The sequence below is a fragment of the Pseudonaja textilis genome, chromosome 7 (assembly GCF_049901715.1).
Source record: "Pseudonaja textilis isolate UNSWEBS1 chromosome 7, rPseTex1.2, whole genome shotgun sequence".
Lineage (NCBI taxonomy): Eukaryota > Metazoa > Chordata > Lepidosauria > Squamata > Elapidae > Pseudonaja > Pseudonaja textilis.
Genome location: NC_141996.1, coordinates 7,492,945 through 7,520,857, shown reverse-complemented (window position 1 = coordinate 7,520,857; position 27,913 = coordinate 7,492,945). Strand labels below are relative to the sequence as shown.

General features: G+C 42.3%; 1 protein-coding gene across 14 annotated transcripts in view; it reads left to right on the top strand.

Moving 5' to 3' along the window:
• The window catches only part of DLG2 (discs large MAGUK scaffold protein 2), a 979,527-nt gene that overhangs the window by 397,626 nt on the left and 553,988 nt on the right, over positions 1 to 27,913 (top strand). The window lies entirely within an intron of this gene.

Sequence of the window (27,913 nt, the reverse complement as noted above, 5' to 3'; positions counted from 1 at the left end):
TGCCACATTTAGTGCCTGGGAATTTGGGAGGGGTGATTTCACAGAGAGGTGGAAGATTAGACTTAACAACATTCTTTCTCAAAAAGTCAAGGACATGTTGCCCTGCACCTGGAGAGGTGCGTCTAAAGGAATGTCTCCAGTTGGGACAAAGATTTGATTGGGCCATGTGATGGATTGATGGGTGAAGGGGAGGGATCTTTGAAATTCTTTTGGGAGGGAAAACCCGGAACTTTCAGATTTGGATTTTCCCAGGTGTGCCAACATGACTTTTCCAATAAATTCTGACTTGAGTGCTGAATGGAAATGGGGAGTTTCCTTGGAACACTGACAAGAACTTCCGTGGTGGTCTTGGGTGATATGTTTGACAGAACCACAAGGCTTGGAAGGGAAAGAGAATAAATTTCACCCTCTGTTGACTCCTAGGTCTATTGCTGTAGGTCAACAGTACATTGGCAACAATCCATTGGGCATAGTCTTCTTCTGCTGAAGAAGGCAGTTGGATTGATCCAGAAAGTTTTGATGATGATGATGGCAGCGCTCGGCTATTTTCTGCCCAAGCACTTTTCCATTTGAATTTGAACTTGAAGAGAGCCAATTTGGTGCGGTGGTGAAGGCACCGGGAATTGGTGATTGTTCCAAGTTGGGGAAAAAAAAAAGTGATTTATGTTAGTTTTTCACACTTATGACCAGGGGTTGGCTTCAAAAAATTTAGCAATGGTTGCTGGGTGGGCAGGGCCATGGTGGGCGTGGCCTAGTCAACCTCCTGCACCACAATGGGGATAGGTGGGAATGTTTTCGTTCCCCGGGCAACAGAGGCTTTCCTCGAGCCTCCAGGAGGGAGAAAATGGCCTCTCTAGGCACCAGAAACTCTCTGGAACCCAGAAACGGCCCCATTTCCGGTCTTGCTGAAGTTCCGGGAGGCCCGTTTTTTTTGCCCTCCCCGAGCCTCTGTGCGCACCCCGCATTTACCTGCATCCAAAACGGGCCACGTGGGTCCCCACCTGGGAAGGGTGGGGCAGGGTGGACCAGGCCAGCCAGGAGTGGGATTTGGGGGTTCTCCGAACTGCACAGAATTAGGGGCTCTCTCGAACCCCGGCGAACTCTCAGCAGCCCACCCCTGCTTACGACCATTTCAGCATCCTCACATGGTCCCATGATTAAATTTTGGATGCTTGGCAACCGGTTCATAGTTATAACGATTGCAATTATTTTCATTCACACACGTCGGTTAAGCTTAACAGCTGCAGTGATTCAGTTCACAACAGAGCCGAGAAAGGTCGTAAAATGGGGCAGAATTCATTTAATCACTGTCTTGCTTAGCAACAGAAATTTTGGGCCCAGTTTTGGCCGTAAGTCAAGAACCACCTGTGTGTTTGTTTTTGTTTTTTTACTTCTTCCTTGCTCTGACACATCGTCTCTCGTTCTGTTTCATTTTACGCTGGTTGGCCGTACCTATTTAAAGAAGACTAATTGTGCACCTCTCAGGTGACTGCAGCAATGTTCGGAAGCATATGGTTGCTATGGATAGTACACTCTACTGGGGAATGCTCTGGTACACAGCCGCATATGGTCACAAGTCAATGTACGGTGCTAGAGTGGAATATGTAATCGCAGGCCCAAAGGCAGCTTCCGTTTCTTTAATAATTGCTCCATCGGTGATCGAGCAGGCATGAGCAGGCATGGTAATGAACCAAGTGCACTGTATGCTTCCCATAACTTCCTGCCTTCTGCCTTCTGATGTGTAAATGCCCGAATTGCATTTGCAACGCTTAAAAAAAAAAAAACACCAGATCATTACACGAGGAACAGATGTCTTTCTATGATCTGAGCTTCTTTGCTTCAGAAGGGGGGGAAATTCAATGGAAATTCGGTCGATCCATCAACCAAAATAGAACGGGAAGGGGGACTTTGAGATCTTCTAGTCCAACCCCCTGCCAAGCAGAGACCCTATGCCATTCCTGAGAAGGGGCTGTACCATAGAGTAGACCATTATTGAAGACTCATGGATGCCATCGATCAAAGAAACTCAAGAGTCATTCTGAGAAAGAAATTAATCCCCTGTTAAGGATAACCGATGGATAAGATTATATCAGAGGAGCTCTATACTCCCAAGATGCATCAGAGAGGTTAGCAAGACCATTAAAACTCATTTTCCTTTTGATCCACCCAGGAACAAATCAATCCATCAGAACAGAGCTGGAAGGGACCTTGGAGGTCTTCTAGTCCAACCCCTTACTCAAGCAGGAGGCCCTATGCCATTCTAGACAAGAGACTGGACCTCCAGTGATGGAGCACCCACAACTTTTGAAGACAAGCTGTTCAACTGGTTAATTATTCTCCCTGTTAGGAAGTCTATGATGGAGATTCTTATTCATCCAGGTCATGGTTGTCCCCAAAGTGCTTTTGTAAGAGGCAACTGGACTTTCTGGTTTTTCTTTGAAGACATTTTGCTTCTCATCCAAGAAGCTTCTTCAGCTCTTCTTCAACCGAGAACTGAAAAAGTTTGTTGAATGAGAAGCAAAATGTCTTCAAAGGAAAACCAGAATGTCCAGTTGCCTCTTGAAAAAGCACCTTTGGGACCGCTGTTAGAAAGTTTCTCTTTAATTCCAGGTTGCTTCTCTCCTTGGTTAGTTTCCGTCCATTGTTCCTTGTCTTGCTCTCTGGTGCTTTGGAAAATAATTTGACCCCCTCTTCTTTGCAGTAGCCCCTCAAATACAAGGACACTACTATAATGTCACTCCTAATCCTTTTCTCTAGACTAGACATACCCAATTCTTGCAACCATTGTTCATTGGTTTTAGCCTCTAATCATCTCTGCTGATGTTTTCGGCACTCTTTCCAGGTTCTCTGCATCTCTTCCATAATATGGTGACCAAAACTGGATGCGGTATTCCAGGTGTGAGTGAGAGATTTAGAGAATTTCTGCTTCTTGTTTAAGCCTTGACCCTGAAAAATCTGACTGAACCGTATTTCACAGCCATTATGGTTGTTGGAAGAAATATCCATCTGGTTCAGTTCCAAGCCAGGAGAAAGACAGTGGAAACATGGCGGCTGATTGGAAAGATGGTTTAATGATGAATCAGAGCCGCGTGGGTTCTAGGCAGCTGACCACATGGAGTTGATAGTGAGTGGCTTTTATAGTCTCTCTGGGTGTTTGAGCTTCCTGTTCCTGTGCAAGAACATGTATTCTATTGGCTGCTGTAGGGGTTATGTAAGGGTCATAGCTGACTCTATAGGTTGTCTGAGCTAAGTTTGGTTGAAGTTTGGAGGGTGATGCAATGTCCCTAGGAAATAGTTTGATGGGTTAGGGTTAGGGTTAGGGTTAGAGGGTTAGGGTTAGAGCTCTGCTGCTAGTGGATTAATCCTATTATGTCCGGAAGGGTCATGTCTTAATTCCACCAACCTGGAGCTGAAGGTCTTTTGCTTTCTAGATAGGATGGCCCAGTCTTCCTTACCTGCTGGGGGCAGGGAGCTGGGAAGCTCTGAATTTCTGTCTTCCTTCAGATTTTTTTTATTTATCTTTTAGGGGAAATATTTTATCCTGGCTTTTTTTTTAAATATTCGTCAAAATATTTCATTCTTCTAGCAGGGGGGGGTGGCTTCCCACATGATTATATGATCAGGTGTTTGCACACCATAGAAAAGGAGATGTAAGATAGCAGCAGGAGCGAAAGGAGTAAAATTAAAGCGAATGCTGCCACTCTCTGCCCTCCATTTGTTATCTTTTAAGTTCATTTGCCTTCTCTTTTGACTTGGGATGGTCTTGAAACCCAGAGAATAGCCAGCCTGGCACTAATTTAATGTTCCGGTTGCAGCGTCTTGGGAAAACAGAAGAGCTGGCTCTTTTAAACATATTAAATGGCTTATGCTAATGAAAAGAACATTTAAGGGACTTAAATATCTGGAAATTTGATATCAGGGTGGAGGGTGATTATCATAATAATGTTCCTTAACAGTAGGAGGAAAAGGCAGTCAGATTGACCTTGTCTTCTGGTGCTTCTCTTTAAATTGAAATGTGTAAGTCGTACAGCCTGCAAATGATCTCACGCTAAGACTGCCTCGGAATTTATGCTTCGAGAATGCTCGGCATCTGTGGTGGCCATAGAATCAATCTCTGCTGCTCTGACAGCATTCCCATGGAGAAACACACACGGGAGAAGAGGGTAGCTTTTCAGAAAGATGACCTTTCCTTTTTTTTTTTAACCCCTCAAAACAACCCTATAATGTTTGAAGAATGCAGGACTGCCATCAGAAGTCCTGGCTTAGCGTTCTCAATCTCTGTCTTCACCGTTCTCTTCTACTAATAACAGCCTGAAAGTCACACACACAAAAAAACCTCAGATGTGAAAATGCAAGGAGGTGGAATAAGATACGAGGGGTATCTTGGTTTATGACCACAATAGCAATAGTATTTAGACAGGGGTGAGCTTGAAAAAATTTAGCAAAGGGTTCTCTGCCCGGTGGCTGGGTGGGCGTGGCCATGGTGGGCGTGGCCTAGTTGGCCTCCTGCACCACGGCGAGGTGTGTGTGCGTTTTTGCCCTCCCTGGGCTCCAGAGGCTTTCCTCGAGACTCCAGGAGGGCGAAAACGGCCTCCCCGGGCTCCAGCGGCTCTCTGGAAGCCGGAAACAGGCCCATTTCTGGCCTTCTGAACTTCCGGGAGGCCCGTTTTTTGCCCTTCTCGAGCGTTCTCGCACGCCCTGCACTTACCCTACATCTAAAATGGGTCAAGTGGGGACTCCTGGGAGGGGTGGAGTGGACCAGCCAGGAGTGGGATTTGGGGGTTCTCCAAACTGCAAAGAATCTTAGCTAGGGACTCTCCCGAACCCCCAAGCAGCTGCATTTAGACTTATATTTAGACTTCATAGTGCTTTGCAGCCCTCTCTCATCAGTTTAGTTGAGGGCCGCATCAGGGTTTGTTTGACCTCAGGAGGCCAGGGTGGCATAGCCACAGTGGGCAAGGCCAGCATGACATATTCAGAGTTTTGCAGCATTAATTTAGCGCCAGAAAAAAAAACCCAGATGGCTGATGCTTCATTTAACGTCTTTATAAACATAATAAGTAGATTTTACAAACCAGTTGTAGATTTCTCCAACATGGAGCAAACTCAAGACAGAAGCATGTTGCAAGTAACTTCAGTAGCAACTCAGGAGCTCAGAAACAGACATCAGCTTCACTCTAGTTCAGCAGGCAAGCAGATGAAAGAAGCAGTTTCATTTTCCATAGACAGACTCAGAGCTTAACATAGCTGGCAGAGTTGCAGAGCTTAATATAGAGCCACGCCTAGGCTACTTCTAGTTTCAGTTTCCAAAACATTCCTCATTGAATGACTTCCTCATTGCTTATTCATCAGCTGACCTTGTTACCAAACTTTATTCCAGTTTGTGAATATACTCTGACATGACATCACTCGTGTTGGGGTGCACCTGTGGTGTCCCGAGCACTCTGCCAGCAAAAACAATTTTTGGCTGGGATGGCCTCTTGCAATCCTGCGCCCAAGAAAATGGAGCCCAGGAAGGCCGTACGTGGCCCTAATGAGCTCCATTTTCACTAGCAGAGGCACTGCGGGCTGGTCCTCCACCGTTTCCATGGCAAGCCCATGGGCCAGATCTAAGCACCTCGCAGGCCGCATTCCGGCACCCGAGCCTTAAGTGTGACACCCCTGGTTTACAAAGTCAGTATATTGCCCCCCTCAACAATCTGAGTCCTTGTTTTTCCAGCCTTGGAAGGATGGAAGGCTGAGTCAACCTTGAGATGCTCAGGATCGAACCGCTGGCAGTGGGCAGAGTTAGCATGCAGTACTGCATTCTAAACATTTAGTGACCACTCGAACTTACAAAACAGCACTGAAAAAATGACTTATGCCCGTTTTTCACACTTAAACATTGCAGTATTCCCATGGCCACATGATCGAAATCTATGTGCTTCTATTTATGTGGTGTGTATTTATGACGTTTGCAGTGTTCTGGGGTCATGCGATCGCCATTTCGAACATTCCTAGCTGGGTTCTTTTAGCATCTCAGCGATTTGATTGTCAACAGTGGCAAAAAGGTCACAAAATGGAGGACAACTGCCTTGCTTAGCCACAGAAATTTGCTTTCATGGTCATAAGTCGAGGACTATCGGTATAGATCTGCCTCGTTCAATTTTTTTATCCAGAAGTTTAATTCTCCTCAGAAAAGAAAGCCCTGTATAATTTAATATCATAATAAAGGCACACTGATGATTTTGGGCCATTGACTATCCCCAATAGACTGGATGTGTGAGTTGGATGATCATTTGATGATCATCATGGAGAGAAATCTTGGAGTCCTAGCATAGAATCATTTAAATATGAGGCAGCCGTGTGCTGCAGCTCCCCAAAAAGCCAATGTGGTTCGAGGCCGCATTAATGGAGGGATAGAATCAAGATCACGTGAAGTGTTAATACTACTTAATAATGCCTTGGTAAGGCCACACTTGGAATCCTGCATCCAGTTTTGGTCGCCACGATGTAAAAAAGATGTTCAGACTCTAGAATGAGTGCAGAGAAGAGCAACAAAGTTGATTAGGGGACTGGAAGCTAAAACATACGACGAACTGGAATTGCTGGAATTGGGTATGTCTCGTTTAATGAAAAGAAGGACTGGGGTGACATGTTCCAATATCTCAGGGGCTGCCCCAAAGAAGAGGAGTCAAGCTCGTCTCCAAAGCGCCTGAGGGCAGGACAAGAAGCAATGGGTGGAAACTAGTCAAGGAGAGAAGCAACTTAGAACTAAGGAGAAATTTCCTGACAGTTAGAACAATTAACCAGTGGAACGATTTCCCTCCAGAAGTTGTGAATTCTCCAACACTGGAAGTTTTTAAGAAGGGATTGGACAACCATTTGTCTGAAATGATTTAAGGTTTTCTGCCCAAGCACGGGGTTGGACTAGAAGACCTCCAAAGTCCCTTGCAACCTGGTTATTCTATTCTATTCTATTCTGTTCTGTTCTGTTCTGTTCTGTTCTGTTCTATTCTATTCTATTCTATTCCATTCTAATTCTGTTCTAATTCTAATTCTATTCTGCTCTTCTCTATTCTACTCTAGTCTGGATTCTAATTCTAATTTTAATTCTGAATTCTAATTCCATTCCATTCCTTTCTATTCCATTCCATTCCACTCCATTCCATTCCACTCCACTCCACTCCACTCCACTCTATTTGTTTTGTTTTGTTTCGTTTCTATTGGTTTCTATTTGTTTCTTATTCTATTCCTTTCCTTTCCTTTCCTTTCCTTTCCTTTCCTTTCCTTTCCTTTCCTTTCCTTTCCTTTCCTATCCTATCCTATCCTATCCTATCCTATCCTATCCTATCCTATTCTATTCTATTCTATTCTATTCTATTCTGTTACTTAAATAATTCTGATGAAAGTCCCAAGTAAAAAGAAACATGAATTTCTGAGGGAAAAAAAGAGTCAGAACATTGCAAGCCAAGTGAGCAAACAATGGTTTGAATACCAGCTAATTAGCAAGCAGACCAAGAAAGAATATGACAGTTTTCTTCTTTGGTTTTGTCTGGTTTTAACTTTGAAAAGTTCTTTGTATCAAAGCTGTGGGTTTCCCCCCCCCCTAAAAATAAAATGTTTCCATGCTTTGAAAGGAAGATCAGTTTAGTGCTTCTGATAGCTACCGTATCTGAGGTAACCTCAGTAATTGGATTGAACTGTCAGTGTTGTGCATAGACTAATAATCAGATTTCACATTAGCATAGCAGGAAGCAAAGAATCTTAAGAGTCCATGGTGGATTAAATAAACTGCTATACATTAAGGCTGTTTCTGAAAACAGCAAAATTATCATCTTATTGTTAAACTGAATGTGGAGATTCTCAGTAATTCAGGTCATGGTTGTCCCAAAGGTGCTTTTTCAAGAGCAATTGGACTTTCTTGTTTTTCTTTGAAGACGTTTCACTTTCTCATCCAAGAAGCTTCTTCCGCTCTGACTGGATGGAGGGGAATGGGAGGATTTATACTCCTCGCAGAGATCTGGTCATTTGCATCCTTTTTAGAGAGTTGTTGAGGCCACCTGGAAGTTTGTCTGTGTCCCCAGGGTCACCTGAGTAGTGCAAATGGGTGTGATGACCCCGAAGACACAGAGAAACTTCCAAGTGGCCTCAATGACTCTCTAGAAAGGATGCAAATGACCAGCTGTCTGCAAGGAATATAAACCTTTCCATTCCCCACCGTCCAGTCAGAATGGAAGAAGCTTCTTGGATTAAGGAGAAACTTTCTAACAGTGAGGACAAATAACCAGTGGAACCGCTTGCCTTCAGAAGTTGTGGGTGCTTCATCACTGGAGACTTTTAAGAAGAGAGTAGACAATCGTCTGAAATGGTACAGGATATTTGAGCAGGGGGGCTGGACTAGAAGACCTACAAGGTCCCTTCCAGCTCTATTCTGATTGATTTTCTGGATGGATCAAAATTAAAATGGTAGTCGTCCCCTGAGTTTTAATGGTCTTGCTAACCTCTCGGATGCATCTTGGGAGTGTAAAGCTACTCTGATGCCATCTTATCCACTGGTTGTCCTTAACAGGGGATTAATTTCTTTCTCAGAATGTCTCTTGAGTTTCTTTGATCGATGGCATCCATGTGTCTTCAACCATGGTCTACTCTAAGGTATGGTTTGCTCAGGCGACTATTGATCGCCCTCTAGAGGGAGAAGCTGATATGGCCTAGGTTCCATTGATGCCCAGGGCCTCCTGAAGTTCTTCTTTCTTTGAAGTCTAAAAGATCGTTCATGTCAACGTGTGTCCCTCATCCCATATTTTGTTGTTGTCTTAGCTTCTCTGTTGTTCCAGAGGGCTTCAGGTGTCCTGTCCGGCAATCTCCCACCTCCCCGTTTATTTACACACTTACAAATTCTATTAGTTGAGTCAACTTGAATAATTCCCAACTCCTGGTGATATAGGCATAGAGTAGCTGCCATCTAGTGGCAAAACAAAATAATTACTCCGTAAAGGGGGAAAAAAATAGGTTTTAGGTAAGAACAGAAAGAAATTCTTGCTTTACGTCTTGACTTCCGGTCGTAGAACAGGGTGACAACAGCAATATGATAAGCCATATAGAGTGCTAAACTATAGCACAAGTTGGATTCAGCCAAATTTCTTTTGTCAGTATGGCCCCTGTGGCTCATAAACAGTTATTTACAACTAATGCACAACACAGTAGCTCTGTTAGCTACTAGTTAGTTAAAACACTGAGTAGAACCAAGGAAATCCTCCTCTCCTTTCAGCTATGGAAGAAGATATGATTCTGGATGGGTCATTATTGGCTATCCTATCTCACTGGATTTTGGGAAAAATAGGCGTCACATCACACCAATGGAACAGAAGTTGCCTTCAGAAGTTGTGGGAGCTTCATCCCTGGAGGCTTTCAAGAAGAGACTGGACTGCCCTCTGTCAGAAATGGGGTAGGACAGTACAACCATCATAAATGTGAACCAGTTGTCAAGCCACGGGGATGCTGCAATGGTCATAAGTATGAAAAACAGTGTCATACCCCTGTTGGAATCTGATTCCGAGGGGGAGATCGAGCAGCTGACAGGGAACGAGAGTGTGGCTCCAGTGGCTGTGGAGAAAACTGGGGAAGGGCACAGTCCAGCTGGGCATTCAGAGAAAGACCCAGGGCCACCCTCTCTTCATCCTAGGGCACGCAGGGAGGAACGGAGAAGGGAGCAACGTGAGTTACGTGGGTTATGGGGGAGAAAAGGGCCCTGATTCCCTTCATTAGCTGCAGCTGGGGAAAAGGATTTTAAAAGGGCATTTGTGCACAGCACCTTGCTGGAAGCAAAGCATGCATTATCTTTGTTTGTCATGTCTTATCTGGGTTCTGGCATCCTCCCAACTGTGTGTGTTTTGTTATTTTTTGAAGCCTGCAATTCCTTATCCTGCCCAGTCTCATTAATTGCTGCAACGTGGTTTGTGTTGGTTTTTACTTATAATCTGTATTTACTTTGGGTTCGGACTGAATTTCTTCCCTTTAAAAACTGTTCTTGGGAGAGTTTTCTCTCCAGCCGATGATAACTGGACATTGGGAGCCAAGTTGAAGGAATTAAAGGGACTTTTACCTATTTTTGTGACTGTGTTGCTTTTGTGCTACGCCCTGGGTCATCACAAACAGTCACAAGTCACTTTTTCCAGGACTGTTTTAACTTTGAATGGTCATTAAATGAATGGTTGTAAGTAGAGGACTATCTGTAGAAACTTAATAGAGAATAGGCAGATGATAAACAGACAGGGGCAGGAAGATATACTTGTGGATACAGATAAACCTCCAAGTGGCTTCAACGACTCTCTATTTTTTTAATTTTTTAAAAAACCTTTATTGAAATTAAAATATTAACATGTGTATAAAAAGAAAAATGAGTTGATACAATTCACTGTCATTTTTTGACACTACAAAATTCTTGACTATATTTATACATTCCAAATACTCATCCATTTCAACAGGTTCTCATTAATCATATACATATACAAAAAAAATTATCTTATTTTTAACCTATACCTTTCATATTTTTACTGTCTATCCATTTACCAATTGTTCCAAGTTGCATAATATTCCGAGTTTTCCTTGTTATTCAGTTCTATGGTGAGTCTGTCCATTTCTGCGCATTCAAAAATTTTACAGATTATTAAACAATTTGACGGTACGTTAGACAATTTCCAAGCTTGTGCTAGTGCAATTTTTGCTGGCCATAAAAATATGTATAGTCAAATATCTAATCTTTTTGGGGTATTTACCCTTAATGATCCCCAGGAGAAACAATTCGGGCTTCAGCTCTATTCGACAGCAGGTGATTTCATTTAGCCATTTTTGTATTTTGATCCAGTATTTTTTAATTTCCAGGCATAGCCATCAGACATGGAAAAGGGTACCTTGCGCTTGTTTGCATTTCCAACAGGTAGGGTTTAGGTTGGGATACATCTTTGCAAGTCTAGTTGGAGCTAAATGCCAGTGGTAAAACATCTTGTACTGGTTTAGCTTGGGCCAAAAATGTTGGATACAGTATTGAGTTAGAAGATTGGGGGGAAAATGTGGAATAAAAATTATACTTTAACAAAATCTGCCGCATATAAAGAAAATCAACGACTCTCTAAAAAGGATGCTAAAATGACCAGCTGTCTGCAAGGAATATCAATCCTTCCATTCCCCACTATCCTGTCAGAGCTGAAGAAGCTTCTTGGATGAGAAGTGAAACATCTTCAAAATAAAAAAAAAACAAGAAGTTCCAGTTGCCTCCAGAAAATGCATTTTGGAACAACCATGACTTGGATGTCTGAGAACTTCTACAGACCTGAAGCCCTTATAAACAGAAAAACACTGACATCCCTTAAATTCTGCTGATGAGGTTACGTAGCCTGGTAAAAGCTCGGAGAACAAACCTTCATCCTCATCCTAAACTAGAGCGAAAGATGTTTGCCCCTATTACAAATTAAACGGTTTGCAATCTCACCCCCAAGGCGAACAGCAAGGATTCACAAGTCAGCTCACCACGGCCATCGACTTTTACGCAAACAGCTGAGCAGCTAAGACTCTTTTGCACCGGCTTAGTAATTATCATGAGTTGATTCAATGATGACTTTGAGCCACTGGATTGACAGGTCATGCCATTGTTTTTTTTCTTTTTCTTTTAAATATCTCGCTAGTATGCAATTAAGGTAATGCTTTGTCACCTCTTAGAGATGCCAAGCTGGAGGTGAGACAAGGGTTTCCAGCTATCAATATTGGTAATGGATGTGAAGCTAATCAATCATTGTCATTAGTTGAGAGTTGGGAGTCTTCTAGCTAGGAAGAGTAAGCTAAGGATTATAAGCAGCTGATTCCATTTTCGTTGTTGTTATTTTAAATAAACTAACAAGTTTACCACAAAGAGAGAGAAGAGAAGAGCAACCAAGATGATTAGGGGACTGGAGGCTAAAATATACAATGAGCGGTTACAGGAACTGGGCGTGGCTAGTCTAGGGAAGAGAAGGACCAGGGGAGACAGGATAGCAGTCTTCCAATAGTTGAGGGGCTGCCACAGAGAGGAGGAGGGGGGTCAAGCTATTCTCCAAAGCACCCGAAGGCTAGAGAAAGAATAATGGATGGAAACTGGTCAAGGAGAGATTCAACCTGGAAATAAGGAGAAATTCTCTGACAGAACAATCAACCGATGGAACAGCTTATCTTCGGAAGTTGTGGGAGGTTAATCACTGGAGGCTTTCAAGAGAACACTGGACTGCCATCTGTCAGAAATGGTGTGTAAGGCCTCTTGCTTGGGTGGGGGTTTGGACTAGATGACCTACAAGGTCCCTTCCAACCCTGTTAATCTGTACAAAGTTTCAGATCATTCGTTTTATTTAAAAAAAAGCCAAGCCAGATAAGGAGCTAAGCAAAACTACAGGTAGTCCTCGTCTTACAACAGTTCCTTTAGTGACTGTTCAAAGTTACGACAGCACTGAAAAAAGTGACTTAAGATGGTTTTTCATACTTACAACCATTGCAGCATTGTCATGGTCACGTGATCAAAATTCGGACAGTTCAACTGACTCATATTTATGACGCTTGCAGCCTGCTGGGGCCATGCGATCCCCTTTTGTGACCTTCTGAAAAGCAAAATTTTTAAAGTTGTCTTCTGTAATTGATTGATGGATTTCACTATTGAGAAAATTCTGAAGACAGCACAAAATATTAAGTCTGGAAAACCGCTTATGGGAAAATGAGTTCTCTTGAACGCTTTAAAGGGTTAATCCTGAATAAACATCACCCGGCTGTTTAAGGCTACAATCCTCCCCAATTGAAGTTCTAATTAAGCTCAATGCATTTATTCCTGGGCATACATCGCTGGTAATAAATCAACACAGCCTTTTGTTCATACTGTCTGCAAAGTGATATTTTGTGTTTCACTGTGGTGGTATGCTGCCGGTTTGCACCGGTTCTAGCAATCTGGTTGCATCAGTCAACAGTTGGCCCCGCCGTTTCCTGTCCTATATTTGTTTGTAGCTGAGCTGATAGGTGCAGAGTGAAGCGTGCGCCTACAGAACCGGTAGTAAAATATTTTGAATTCCACCACTGTGTGTTTGGTATCATAGTTTGATGAGGTGACTGAATTTCATACAAGCTGGCAAACAATTGACTGAATTTCATACAAGCTGGCAAACAAGAATTTGCAAAAAGGACAATAGCCTTGGACTTACAACAGTTCATTTAGTGACTGTTCAAAGTTGCAATGGTGAGGTGTCCTGGGGTATCATTTAAAAGTCACAAATGCATTTCCTAAATGGAGCTTAGTATCTCTACGCTTAATGGCTTAAATTAAGAAGGCCAATTTTCCCGCTATCTTCTTAGTGGCCTGGTTCATACATGGTTATTTAACTTTTCTTTTTTCATCTGACTGAGTTCACTCATCATCTGGTGTTTTCCCTCTAAATTGGTGGATTTCAACTCTCAGAATCCTTAGCGATAGTCACGTCCGTTGTAGAATTCTGGGAGTTGAAGTCTATACACCAGGTTACAACTATCAAGTGGGACCTGATAGTTTAGAGACAGTTTTTTCTCCTCAAGTTGGTACTGAAAAAAAGACAGAAAGTAAGAAAACCCACAGGAGAATGCTGAGTCAGATTGCAGTTTTAGCAACTCCTTGTTTTTTTTTCTTACAGACTAGAAAATGCACCCTTCTAATTAGAGTCTTTGCCAAATGCCACAAAACTCAGCCCCGTTGTTGGATTATTCCTTTTGTTATTTTATATATATGTATGTGTGTGTGTGTGTGTGTGTGTGTGTGTGTGTGTGTATATATATATATATGGATCTTTGGTTATTCGGGTTTTCTCCCGCGTAAGATTGGAAGTATCTACGCAACGTTTCGATGAAGTCTCATTCATCATCTTCAGGCTTGTGTCTTCAGCTCTGTGGAAGCCTGAAGATGATGAATGAGACTTCATCGAAATGTTGCGTAGATACTTCCAATCTTACGTGGGAGAAAACCCGAATAACCAAAGATCCACATACAAATACCCACGAGAACCTCAGAAAACAAATATATATACATATACATATATAAATATATATACATATATATATATATATGTATATATATATATATGTGTGTGTGTGTGTGTGTGTGTATGTATATGTATATGTACATGTACATACATACATACATACGTTTTCTGAGGTTTTCTGATATATATATATATATATATATATATATATATATATATATGTATGTATATATATATATATATATATATATATATATATATATATATATGTATATGTATATGTATATGTATATATATATATATATATATATATGGCATTCAGCTTTGTTCGGGTATTTTCCCACGTCATTGTAGTTGTGCTTTTAAAGTTGTAACAACGTTTCTGCAGAATCTCATCTGCCATCATCAGGCTTCTGTACTGTGTTCATCAGACGAACGCAAAATTGGGGGCATGGGGGAAATAGCAAACAGTGCATTGTGACAATCTGACTCACACTCCACTTTTTTTGTACATATATCATGAAGTTGTATAGCGTTGCAATATGAGTTTGGATCAGCGCTTTGAACATTTACTGTAGTGTAAATAAAAAAGTTTAAGTTGTGTGCTACATAAATAGTGCAATGTGTAGTTTGACCCTTAGATAGTAGGCTTCCATAGGTTGGTAAACTACAGTTCCCATAATGGCTCACTATTAGTGATGTTGGCTGAGAGGCATTTCTTTAAGGCAACGCCCTCCAAACTTGTGGATTGCAAACTTATGCAACTTTAAGACTTGTGGACTTCAACTCCCAGAATTCTTTAGCCAGTATGGCTGAGACCCCTATTCTCAGGGCTGAGAATGGTTTGCAAATATATTTCAGCATTCTCCCATCAAGGTGTCAACTCAGAAAGATGGAGGTAAAAAACTTAGAAAGGTTCTGTTGTGATATATAATTTCTTTCCGTCCTGATATCATCAGAAAAATCCAGAAAAGGTTCCCAGGAGTAACAACGTATCTTGTTTTCACTTTAGTCAACTACACCAACTTTAAACTCTTTTCTGTTACTTCTCATTATCCTAATCTTTAGTTCCTTCAAATATTGTTGTAGGATTCTCTTCATTTCTTTTTCGAACCATTACACAGAGTTCTTCAAGGTTTTAACAAGCCTCTTTTGTAAATACAATAGGAAAAAAATATATCCAGATCACTCTGCTGTTTGTCATTTCTATTTCCCTTTTAAATTTTAAAACCTCAATTAGTTTCTTTCGTAGATCCAGTGAAACATCCTTTCCTAAGAAGTTATCTTGACCTGTCCGTTGTAAATCCATTTTCAATACCACTTCTGCCTTCCCAGATTAAATTGTTCTACACCAGTCGTTTTTTCACTAACACGTTTTCAACACAATCTGTCCATGGAAGCAGATGTCAAAAATGACATTGTTGATATTGTGTCTTCTATTCTTTGATTCTATTATTCAAAAGCCTCCTTTATATTTTGCTACCAAGTTTTGCCATATTTGACAGGGTTGTAGTCCTTTCTTCTACCTAAAATTTTTAGTACCCTCTAATGTCCAGTTTCTTAAATCACGATAAAGTAAGAGATGGGATATGAGTTAAAAAAGCAGGTCTTTGTAAACTTAGAGAGAGTGACAGGCCACCAAATTTGATTATATTTCTTCTGATGAAAGTTGGATGTTGCTTCTTCATTTTATACATCCTCCCCATCCATTAAAGTGTGGCTTTAAATACATCGCTTTTTTCTTTTTTCTTCTATTTTTCTTTTCTTTTTCCTTGCACTTGTTTCTCCTTCCTGTTCTCTTTTCTTTTTTGAGTTTCTATTCGATTTTACTATTATAACCAAAATTCTAAGTAAAATATATATTGAAAAAGAAAACCAAGGACAATCCTCTGTTCTGTTGAAGCCTTTATCTAGCCTGCAATAACGTTTCTAAACTCACCAAGTTGCATTTTGGTATAAAGTCTCTGAATATCAGTAGTCCTTGACTTACGACCATAATTGAGCCCAAAATTTCTGTTGCTAAGGCCATTTTACGGCCTTCCGTGGCACAGTTTATGAAGTGAATCGCTGCAGTTGCTAAGTTAGTGACATGGTTGTTAAGCGAACCTGGTTTTCCTCATTGACTTTGCTTGTCAAAAGTCGCAAAAAGGTTGACCCAGAGGACTCTGCAACCGTCATAAATGCGAGTTAGTTGTCAAGCATTCCAATTTTGCTCATGTGACCATGGGGGATGCTGCAATGGTCATAAGTGTAGAAAATGGTCATAAGTTGTTTTTTTCAATGTCGTTGTAAGTTGGAATGGTCAATGGAACAAATGGTTGTAAGTTGAGGTGTCATGCCCCTGTCGGAATCCGTCTTGGAGGAGGAAGCCGAACAGCTGACAGGGAGTGGGAGTGTGGTCCATTGACTGTGGAAGAAACTGGGGAAGACCCAGGCCCATCCCCTCTTCATCCTAGGGCACACAGGGAGGAACAGAGAAGAGAGCAACGTGGGTTGCGTGGCTTACAGGGGAGGAAAGGGCCCTGATTCCCTTCATTAGCTGCAGTTGAGAACACAGTGTATAAAAAAGGCAAGCTGCGTCCTGCAAGCTATTGGGAGCAAATGTGACTTTATCTTGTATCTTCGTGGCTTATCTGTGTTCCTGGTGTCCTCCCAACTATGTGAGTTTTGTCATGCTTTCAAGTTTGAAATTCCTGCTCCTGCCCTGCCAAACTAATTACGTCAGTTTGGTTTGTTTGGACTTTAAGTGACAGTTTGTGTTTACCCTGTTTTGGACTGAATTTCCTACAGTCAAAGGCTGTTCCTGGGTGAGCTTTTCTCTAGCCAGAAGGTAACCTGGACATTGGGGGCAAAGTTGGAGATAATAAAGGGACTCTTATTGTTTATCTGACTGTGTTTCCTTTGTGCCACGCCCCGGGTCATCCCAAGGACTACCTGTAAGCCACTATTGAATTCTGGAATAAAATCTGACTGATTCTTGTCTTAGAGAATGATGTTTGTAGATGATAAGAAAATCGTTGACTAATGTATATTGGGAAAATGCCAAGAAATATATGCAATTATGTCCAGATTTTAAATGGGGGGGGGAATCACAAACTCAAGTGAAATAACATTTACTTTAGAGGATAAATAATGACACACTCATGTGAAAATGGAACAAGCACTGACTTTAAAAGATAAATATTGTTAGAAGTGAAGGAATGGGTTTGTCAGTTCTTATTCATAAGCAGCAGCAATGAATTATTAATACAATCTAATTGTCACAATTGTCAGGTGGCGTTGAGAGTTTGTCTGCTTTCAACAGGTTTCTGCTTGTTTTCATAGTTTTTTCTCCCCGGTTGATTTGCTCAAAAAGCCTTTTTCCTTAATGGAAAAAGAAAAGCTGTATTCAATTGTATTTTCAGGAGTTTGTCTGGGGGGGCAGCACCAAAAATTATTAGTAAGGAAATCTTATGAATGAAACAGAAATAGGGTGGAAAAAATATATATAGTATTCGTTTATTTGTATCCCATCTTGATGACTTTTATAAACAACACAAAATGACGAAGATAACTAACACATCCCACAATTTCCCTCGTAATAACAGCCTGTGAGGTGAGTTGGGCTGGGAGAGAGAGTGATTGGCCCAAAGTCACCCAGCCAACTTTCATGCCTAAGGCAGGACTAGAACTTACCATCTCCTGGTGATTGGCCCAGAATTCCTCAGCCAGCTTTCATGCCTAAGGTGGGACTAGAACTCACCATCTCCTGGTGATTGGCCCAGAATTCCTCAGCCAGCTTTCATGCCTAAGGCAGGACTAGAACTCACCATCTCCTGGTGATTGGCCCAGAATTCCTCAGCCAGCTTTCATGCCTAAGGTGGGACTAGAACTCACCATCTCCTGGTGATTGGCCCAGAATTCCTCAGCCAGCTTTCATGCCTAAGGCAGGACTAGAACTCACCATCTCCTGGTAATTGGCCCAGAATTCCTCACCCAGCTTTCATGCCTAAGGTGGGACTAGAACTCACCATCTCCTGGTAGAACCCATCTCTGGCCCAGAATTCCTCATCTCACCCAGCTTTCATGCCTAAGGCGGGACTAGAACTTACCATCTCCTGGTGATTGGCCCAGAATTCCTCAGCCAGCTTTCATGCCTAAGGTGGGACTAGAACTCACCATCTCCTGGTGATTGGCCCAGAATTCCTCAACCAGCTTTCATGCTTAAGGCAGGACTAGAACTCACCATCTCCTGGTGATTGGCCCAGAATTCCTCAGCCAGCTTTCATGCCTAAGGCAGGACTAGAACTCACCATCTCCTGGTGATTGGCCCAGAATTCCTCAGCCAGCTTTCATGCCTAAGGCGGGACTAGAACTCACCATCTCCTGGTGATTGGCCCAGAATTCCTCAGCCAGCTTTCATGCCTAAGGCAGGACTAGAACTCACCATCTCCTGGTGATTGGCCCAGAATTCCTCAGCCAGCTTTCATGCCTAAGGCGGGACTAGAACTCACCATCTCCTGGTGATTGGCCCAGAATTCCTCAACCAGCTTTCATGCCTAAGGCAGGACTAGAACTCACCATCTCCTGGTGATTGGCCCAGAATTCCTCAGCCAGCTTTCATGCCTAAGGTGGGACTAGAACTTACCATCTCCTGGTGATTGGCTCATAATTCCTCAGCCAGCTTTCATGCCTAAGGTGGGACTAGAACTTACCATCTCCTGGTGATTGGCCCAGAATTCCTCAACCAGCTTTCGTGCTTAAGGCAGGACTAGAACTCACCATCTCCTGGTGATTGGCCCAGAATTCCTCAACCAGCTTTCATGCTTAAGGCAGGACTAGAACTCACCATCTCCTGGTGATTGGCCCAGAATTCCTCAGCCAGCTTTCATGCCTAAGGCAGGACTAGAACTCACCATCTCCTGGTGATTGGCCCAGAATTCCTCAGCCAGCTTTCATGCCTAAGGCGGGACTAGAACTTACCATCTCCTGATGATTGGCCCAGAATTCCTCAGCCAGCTTTCATGCTTAAGGCGGGACTAGAACTCACCATCTCCTGGTGATTGGCCCAGAATTCCTCAGCCAGCTTTCATGCCTAAGACGGGACTAGAACTCACCATCTCCTGGTGATTGGCCCAGAATTCCTCAGCCAGCTTTCATGCTTAAGGCGGGACTAGAACTCACCATCTCCTGGTAATTGGCCCAAAATTCCTCACCCAGCTTTCATGCCTAAGGCGGGACTAGAACTCACCATCTCCTGGTGATTGGCCCAGAATTCCTCAGCCAGCTTTCATGCTTAAGGCAGGACTAGAACTCACCATCTCCTGGTGATTGGCCCAGAATTCCTCAGCCAGCTTTCATGCTTAAGGCAGGACTAGAACTCACCATCTCCTGGTTATTGGCCCAGAATTCCTCAGCCAGCTTTCATGCTTAAGGCGGGACTAGAACTCACCATCTCCTGGTAATTGGCCCAGAATTCCTCAGCCAGCTTTCGTGCTTAAGGCGGAACTAGAATTCACCATGTTAACAACCGTGGTAAGAAATGCAAAAATGGGATAAAAAAATTCACTTCACAAATATCTCGCTTAGCCGCAGAAATGTTGGGCACGACTGTGGTTGTAAGTCGATGAGATCTGTAGGGTGAGAGATGCTTTTTTTCTGACGTGCAATAAAGATAGAACTGAACACTTGTCTTTGTGCTTCTTATTCTGGGCGATTTCACAAGCCTGACCTCCTCTGTATGTTTTTAAACAAAGAATAAAGCAGATTTTATACGGCTGATGCTACTGCATGTATCGGAGAAGTGCCTGGTATGAGATCTGTCTGCTGTCTGTCTTGGCCTTTAAACGGTGCTGACCCCACGAGTTAGTGGTTCATCATATCAGCAATGCTAGATGTCTCCACATCTGAGGTAACCCTAGGTGATTTATATTTGTTTGCATTAAATAAGAGCGGCTGGTTGCTTGTAACTATGGAATGGATTGTCATGGAAACCATATTACGTGTTTTTTTTGTCTTCTAAATTTACACTAATACATCTTAGGAGGAGGAGGAGGAGAGAGAGAGAGATGGCATTAGCTGACTTTCAAGAGACTTTCCGTCATTAAATTGCTTAAAAATTAGGAATTAGATAGAGGGACTCAACTCAACTTATAACAGTTCATTTAGTGGCCCTTCAAAGTTACAACGGCACTGGAAAACAGTGACTTAGCGCCATTTTCCACACTTTGTAGCGTCCCCACGATCATGTGATCAAAATATCAGACGCTTGGCAAACTGGTTCATACTTATGACCAGTTGCTGTGTCCCAAGGTCATGTGATTCCCTTTTGCGACTTTCTGACAAGCAAAGTCAATAGGAAAGCCGGATTCACTTAACAACCATGTTACTCACTGAACAACTGCAGTGATTCACTTAACAACTGTAGCAGGAATGGTCATAACTCATTTCACAAAAGTCTCACACCCCAGGACACTGGAACTGTCATAAATTTAAGTCAGGCTGCCAAGCAGCTGAATTTTTGATCCCGTGATCATGGAGATGCTGCCCAAAAACAAGTGATAAGTCACATTTTTCAGTTCCGTGGGAAAGTTGAACGGTCATAAAATGAACATTTGTAAATCAAGGACTCCCCGTGTAATCTTTCTAAGGAAGTATGACTAGCTAGAAGCTGTTTACCCTGTTTTCCCGAAAATATGACCTACCCTGAAAGTAAGTCCTAGCTTGATTTTTACACATGTGCCCAATATAAGCCCTACCTCCTAAATAAGCCCAAATTAAGATCCCACCCACTCCAAGGTGAACAGGTAAAAATTAAGCTAGGGTGGGGATGTGGGGGGTGGAGCTGCCCTACTACTTACCTTTGGACAGTTGTAGCCAGGCCTTGCACACCCCAACACCTGCCTCGCCGGCCTATTTCTTCTGCAGCCAGCAAGGCTGGCATGGCTTTCCTGAAGGCCTTTGTAGCTGATAATAAAGCTCTGGATCGATCCAGAGCTCTGTTATCAGCTGCAGAGGCCTTCAGGAAAGCCTTGCCAGCCGCAGAAGAAGTTCCTTAAGGCCTCTGACAGTGAAAAGGAAGTTGGAGGTGATGTGTGCAAGTGAGGTTAGTCAATGGATGACATCCCCCCAAAATAAGACCTGGTGCCTTTTTTGGTGGCAAAAAAAATAAATAAGACAGGGTCTTACTTTTGAGGAAGCACAGTGGCTGTTTCTAAGGAAGTATGAATAACGAGAAATAGTTGATAAACTGTTTAGTTATTTCTTTCTGATGAGACTTAATTGGGATGTTCTTTGCATTCATATCCCCTTAGTTGATGCTTGTTGTACAGCGTTTTCAATCCTTTCGGACCAGGGTAGGTGATAAGTATGCAACGAGAATGTTGTCCCTATTTAAAAAGAGTAAGAGTCACACAGGTGTAGTAGATTACCGTCAATTATAATTGGTAGGGATGAAGAATTGTGGATATTCTCCTAGCCTTGTCTGAATTTCATATATCAGAGGCTACAAAGGTCTTGAGTGCCACCTGCTGGGCATATGAAAAAGTGCCCTTCGACGAGAACACAGGTAGTCCTTGACTTACAACACTTCATTTTGTGACCGTTCAAAGTTACAACGGTGCCAAAAAACGTGATTTATGACCTTTTTTCTTTACACTGAACGATTGTTGCTGCATCGCCGTGGTCACGTGATCAAAATTCAGATGCTTGGCCACTGGTTCATATTTACAATGGTTACGATGTCCTGAGATCAACTTTTGTGACCTTCTGACAAGCAAAGTCAATGAGGAAGCCAGATTCACTTACTAACTTAACTGCAGAGATTCACTTAACAATGCTGGCAAGAAAGGCCGTAAAATAGGGGCTCAGGGAACTCACTTAACAAATGTTTCACTTAGCAACACCAATGTTGTGCGGTGGTAACTCCAGGACTACCTGAACTGTACGTGTAGCTCAGGTTTAAACTGTGGAGTCCTTGGAGTTCTCCAAATCTGGTTGTTGGCTTCACTGATGACATTACCTAGTTGGGTAATGAAACGTCTGCAAGCAATCCACGAGTTCAGAGAACATCAAGGACTCCAGAATTTAAAAAAACTGGCTAGAATTTTTGTAGTAACTCCTTAATCTCAGAGTGTTTGTCCTCCCATGTTATTACTAAATCAAACTTGTAGCAGAATACCTTATGCCACCAGACTTGAAATTTTAGACCTAGACAACCTAGAACTACACCGCCTTCGGTCCAATCTAAGTATAATACATAAAATTAAAGCTAATGCAATCCTAAATTGCATTAACAGAGGGATGCAATCGAGATCAAGCCACTCTATAAAGCCTTAGTAAGACCACACCTCGAGTACTGAATCCACTTTTGGTCACCACATTATAAAAAAGATGTCGAGACTCTAGAAAAAGTTCAGAGAAGAGCAACTAGGATGATTAGGGGACTGGAGGCTAAAACATACAATGAACAGTTGCAGGAACTGGGCATGGCTAGACTGGAAAAGAGAAGGACCAGGGGAGACATGATAGCAGTCTTCCAATATTTGAGGGGCTGCCACAGAGAGGAAGGGGAATCAAGCTATTTTCTAAAGCACCTGTAGGCCAGACAAGGAATAATGGATGGAAACTGATCAAGGAGAGATTCAACCTGGAAATAAGGAGAAACTTTCTGACAATGAGAACAATCAACCAATGGAACAGAAGTTGCCCTCAGATGTTGTGGGAGTGTCATCACTTGAGACTTTCAAGAAGACTACCATTTGTCAGAAATGGTGTAGGGTCTCCCGCTTGTGTGTGGGGTTGGACTAGATCAGCTATAAGATCCCTTCCAACTCTGATTATCTATTATCTGTTAAATTATCTATTGCAGTGTCCTACCTGTCAATGAGTACTTCAGTTTCACAACAATACAAGAGCGCGCAATAGATACAAACTCAAGGTTAACCGAACTAAACTAGATTGCAGGAAATACAAGTGGTCAATGTCTGGAATACTCTACCTGACTCTGTGGTTTCTTCCCCAAACCCCAAAAACTTTAACCTTAGACTGTCTACTGTTGACCTCACCCCTTTCCTAAGAGGCCTGTAGGGGGCGTGCATAAGCGCACCAACATGCCTACCATCCCTGTCCTATTGACTCTTTTTTATTCATATCCATTTCGTGTATTCATAACCATGCTTATACTTATCCCTGTTATCTAATACTTGCTTGCCAAATAAATAAATAAAATAAAACCCCTGAGATATTGGGACACTGCTAAAAAAAGAAAGAAAAAAGGCTGGGATGTGAGAGGCTTCAAATACTGCAACTGTAGAAGTCTTTTCTGAGATTGCTTTTGGAGATGGAGCTTGCAAGATTCATCGTGATGTTGAGAGAGGGGGGTTCAGTCTACAACAGGGGTCTCCAACCTTGGCAACTTTAAACCTGGAGGACTTCAACTCCTAGCTTTGCTGGCTGGGGCATTCTGGGAGTTGAAGTCCTCCAGGCTTAAAGTTGCCAAGGTTGGAGACCCCTGGTCTACAAGACTGATTGGGTTCACTCTTCAAAGAGCAACCCAAAACTGTAATCTTAGTTTCCATTTTTTTTCCTGCCAAGGAATCGGTTGTCTTCCTTTTTTTCTAAGAAAATGACCAAGATAGATGAAATACCATGATATGTTCCATCATAGGAAACTAACATACTGTATATTTTTTAGCTTTTTGTAAGCCTCTTTTTAGCTGTTATAAGCATCTTGGCTAAGTGGCTGAGTGGCTAATCAGTGACTAAGAGGCTAATCAGTGGCTAAGAGGCTGAGCTTGTTGATCAGAAAGGTTGGTAGTTCGGCGGTTCGAATCCCTAACGCCGCATAACGGAGTGAGTTCACGTTCCTTGTCCCAGCTTCTGCCAACCCCAACAGTTCGAAAGCATGTTTAAAATGCAAGCAGAAAAAATAGCGACCACTTTGGTGGGAAGGTAACAGTGTTCCATGCACCTTCGGTGTTTAGCCATGCTGGCAACATGACCACGAAGGTGTCTTCGGACAGCGCTGGCTCTTCGGCTTTGTAACGGAGATGAGCACCAACCACCCCCTAGATCCGGAAACGAGTAGCACGGATGTGCAACGGGAACCTTTACCTTTAAAGCAACTTGGATTAGAGCAGATTATTGGTTTGATTCACCAAGGCGCATTTCATGGCTTTCCAAGTTTCTAAGCTGTTATGAAGATGAACACCACAATCTCCTGTGTGCTTCCTTAAAAGGAAGTAACACCTATTTAATGGAGCTGGTTCCTACTTCATTTCCAGGTTGTATCTCTCTCATTACAAGCGGTCTTAGACGTACGACAATAACTGAACCCAATAATTTTTGTTGCTAATTAAGTGAGTTTCGCCCTATTTTGCTATCTTTCCTGCCCCAGTTGTTAAGTGAATCACTGCAGTTGTTCAGTTAGTAGCATGGTTGTTAAGTGAATCTGGCTTCCCCATTGGCCCTTGGCAGAAGGATGCAAAAGGGGATCACACAACCCCTGGAACACTGCAACCATCCTAAATACAAGTCAGTTGCCAGGCGTCTGAATTTTGATCGTGTGACCACAGGGAGGCTGTGATGGTTGTAAGTGTGAAAAACAGTGGTAAGTCACTTTTTTTCAGTGCTGTTGTAACTTTGAACGGTCACTAAATGAATAGTTGTAGGCAGCGGTGGTATTCAGCAGGTTCTGACCAATTCTGGAGAACCGGTAGTGGAAATTTTGAGTAGTTTGTAGAACCGGCAAATCCCACCTCTGACTGGCTCCGTCCCCATCTGTTCTCTGCCTCCCATTGAGTCCCAGCTGACCGGCTGGGTCTCCTTTGGTTGCCCTGTGCAGGAGAACAGAGCTGGAAAGCAGGTTAGTGGGGTGGGGAGGGAATGGGGGGATTTTGCAGTATCCTTCTCCTGCCACGCCCACCAAGCCACCCCCACAGAACCAGTAGTAAAAAAAATTGAATCCCACCACCGGTTGTAAGTCAGGGAGTACCAGTATTTTGTTTTAAAGAAGAATACTGCTTATGCAAAAGATATAACTATTACAACAGCCTGAAATATGATCTTACTTCATGCACATTGATAGCCGCTTTAAATGTCTTTTTTTTGGTGAGTTAATTTTTGGTAGTTCTTTTTTTGGTTTATATTTTCTATAGGTGTAAATTACCCTTAGGAACCAGAGTCCCCAAAGTGCTTTTTTTCCCCAAAGAGGCAACTCGACTTTCTGGTTTTTCTTTGAAGACATTTCACTTCTCACCCAAGAAGCTTCTTCAGCTCTGACTGGATGGTGGGGAATGGAAGGATTTATAAAACTCCTTGCTGACAGCTGGTCATTTCAACAATTCCCAGAAGGCTCCACATCCATTTGTACCACAGAGGTGACCCTGATGACACAGACAAACATCCAGGTGGCCTCAATGACCCTCTAAAAGGATGCAAATGACCAGCTGTCTGCAAGGAGTATAAATCCTTCCATTTCCCCACCCTCCAGTCAGAGCTGAAAAAGCTTCTGGGATGAGAAGCGAAATGTCTTCAAAGAAAAACCAGAAAGTCCAATTGCCTCTTGAAAAAGTACTTTTGGGACAACTGTGACCTGGATGAGTAAGAATCTCCATAGACATTTAATAACCAGAGGATATATACCCCCAAATAATGCTTTAATTATCATTGCAGTCAGAAAACAGGTTGCAGTAAATAATTGGTGATTACCAACAGAAAACAGGCCGGCTGGCTTGTTTTTTTGCAAGCAATTAAGGAACAAACTGCTTTTATGGCATCTGAGCATGTGCAGTGGCCTCCAAGCCCCACATCATAGCAAGTGGGGCTTACCATAACCTGCCCCATTTTATTGCAGATAACCTTGGGCAGAAAGTAATATGCCTTCCTATTACTATTATGTAAAGTTTTCCTAGTGCTATTCACAGTACTACAAATGGTCTTAGGTCTTAGCAAGAGAAGCTATCTCCTGTACAGTTGGTTAGTCCATTAACAGGATCTCATCACAAACGATGCCAAGATCCTGGAGATGAGACTAAGCAGAAGGATACTTCTGAAACAGGTGAGCTTCTAGATCAAGGGTCTTCAAACTTGGCCAGTTTAAGGCTTGTGGACTTCAACTCCCAGAATTCCTGAGCTAACATGACTGGAGGAGGAACTCTGGGAGTTGAAGTCCACAAGTCTTAAAGCTGTCAAGTTTGAAGACTCCTGTATCTAGATCAAGGAGCAGGTGAGCTCCTAGTCTTTGAGCAACTCTGCTTCATGAGCTCCTGGAGAATGACCCTTCCTGGTTAGTTTTGTTCCTTAGTAATGCCTCCTCTGGGGACAAAAAGATCATTTCTCCTCATTATTCCACTTTTAAGAACAAGAGAAGGAGCCGATGAGCAAATTCAATGACAATTTCCTGTTTCATGTGACCTGTGTTTAGTGGAATTATACCGATGCACCTTACTGGAAAAATGTTCAGAATGGCTTCAGGCATCCCTTATGTGCTATAGTGTAGACTGGGGTGCAGAGGCCCCTGTCTCACCCTGGAGCCGATTCGGAGCCTTAGGCCAAATCCTTCTCTTTCAAGCCAGCCTTCCTTGCAGGGATAACATTAGGAAGGAGATCCCCAGGTAACCTATATACTGTATTTTATTACTGTATTTTCTTTTATCTACTTTATCCTGAAATTAGATCTTGCATTTTGTTTTTGTGTTATATTTTATATGATTGTAAGACTAATCAGTTTATCTATCATCCATCTTTCTCTGTCTGTCTCTCTCTGTCTGTATCCATCCATCCATCCAGCTATCATCTATCTAGCTATACAGCTACCTAGCATTCTCTTGCCCCGTCCCCCTTCCCCCCTTCCATCTCTCTCTCTCTTTTATCTATCATCTACCTAGTTATTTAGCTATCATTTAGTATCTATATCAATCATCTTTCATCTATCATCTCTATCACTATTATCTATCTATCTATCACTTATCTATTATCTACCTAGTTATCTAGCTATTCATTATCTATCAATCATCTTTCATTTATCATCTCTATCACTATTATCTATCTATCTATCACTTATCTATTATCTACCTAGTTATCTAGCTATTCATTATCTATCAATCATCTTTCATTTATCTTTCATATCTATCTATCCATCCATCTCTGTTTATCTATCAATATCTATCTATCTATCTATCTATCTATCTATCTATCTATCTATCTATCTATCATTTATTATCTATCACTATCAATCATCTATCATCTATATCATCTATATCTGTCTGTCTATCTCTCTCTCTCTCTCTCTCTCTCTCTATCTCCATCCATCCATCCATCCATCCATCGCTACCATCTATCTATCATCTATCTAGTTATCGAGCTATCAATCATCTCTATCTATATAATCTCTCCTATCTATCATCTATGTAGTTACGTAGCTATCATTTATCATCTATATGATCTATGTCTGTCTGTCTGTCTGTCTGTCCGTCTATCTATCTATCTATCTATCTATCTATCTATCTATCTATCTATATCTGTCTATCCATCCATCGCTACCATCTATCTATCATCTATCTAGTTATCCAGCTATCAATCATCTCTATCTATATAATCTCTCCTATCTATCATCTATGTAGTTATGTAGCTATCATTTATCATCTCTCTCTCTCTCTCTCTCTCTCTCTCTCTCTCTCTCTCTCTCTCTCTCTCTCTCTCTCCTCTCTAAAGTAACCCACTGTGAATTCTTGGGTGGGGGAGGGGGGAGAGCAAAGAGTTTCTTGAACTGAGCTTGCTTGTTGAAGGCTACCTTTGGGGGACAGTGCCCAGAAGTCACTGGCTGCCTGATCCTCGCCTTCTCAGCTTGCTTCCCATCCAAGGGTCCTCTTGCTTAATTTCAAAGTCAGGTCAGCTAAAGTTGGCTAGATGCCTCCCCACGCAATAAACGAACC